We start from the raw sequence: 1268 nt of genomic DNA, 5'->3' as shown, positions 1-1268 counted from the left end.
ATGGAGTGCATATTGCAACCGCGCAAAACGACGAGGGACGAAAAAGAGAGGAAAGCACAGGACAAGACGCGGAACTTCAACTAAGGTTTACTACAGGAAAATCACATTTATACAAGATTCGTAGTCACGCCTGATAAACAACGTCCCTCCTCGCTTTGCAATATGCACTCCATTGTCAACAACCAACTAGCCCGTCTTCATTACATAAATGTCTCTAAAATAACTTGAGCAAAACAACTTCTTTTCGGGAGAAACTGGCAAAAGCCCCGGCCACGGTGCTCGGCTGCTGTCCCGGGTTCGATCCCGGCCGCGGCGGCTGAATTTCTTGAAGGCGAAATTCTAACGGCCCGTGTGCTGTGCGATGTCAGTGCACGTTAAAGAACCCCAGGTGGTCGAAATTTCCGGAGCCCTTCACTACGGCGTCTCTTATAGCCTCAGTCGCTTTGGGACGTTAAACCCCCATAAACCAAACCAGAAACTGGCAAAAATTACATCCGCCACTAAGTAAGGGTTTGAATTTCAACGCTGCCACGGTTGCGAGCGGGTTGTTCGCAGTACAGCCACAGACTCGCAACACAAAGCGATGCAGGTTACAACTAATTAGAATCGAAACTCGATGACGTCTCTCTTGATCGGTGCCCCGATCATTCGTCGCGTCGGAGCCGGAACCGAAGCAAAGTCACAATTTAACCCTTTTCCGAGCCTTTTAGGCAGCATTCAAGAAGGTGACACCGGCGGCTCGAGGTGGACACGCTTCGGTGTAAGCCGTGAGGTCATTCCGAAAGCCCGCGTAAACAACGTACGCGCGGTGCACTGACCTCGATGCCGGACAAAAACACCAGCGATCGCGACCAGCGCAACCGCAAGGAGCTCGGCAAGCAGTCGCGATCGGTTCGCGAAATCAGCTCGTGTAGCCTACCTGCGAAAGCATAGGAGCGTTGGCCTGCTTGCATACGTGCTTGTGCGCGGCCCAATGCATCCGCTGGTGCTCCTTGCTGCAGTAGAAGACATGGCGACAGCGAGCGCACCGGCGCAAGCCCGACAGTCCGCCGCAGAACTGACAGTAGCAGAGCTCGGGGTGTCACGAAGCTCCGACATTTCGGAGGTCGGCACGGCGGCGTCGAACGCGCTAACCTTCGCTGAGCGCCGACGAGTTGCCACAGTTCAGCACGACCATTGCGACCCAACACTCAAGCACGTTGATCGGTGAAACGGAGCGCACGTCCTCTGGCGGCGCGAGCACTTCCGGTTTCGCTTTCGGCAAATGG

The sequence above is a fragment of the Amblyomma mixtum genome, chromosome 3 (genome assembly GCF_055824585.1).
Source record: "Amblyomma mixtum isolate Tamu chromosome 3, ASM5582458v1, whole genome shotgun sequence".
NCBI classification, from domain to species: domain Eukaryota; kingdom Metazoa; phylum Arthropoda; class Arachnida; order Ixodida; family Ixodidae; genus Amblyomma; species Amblyomma mixtum.
Note: the sequence above shows the minus strand (reverse complement) of the source record.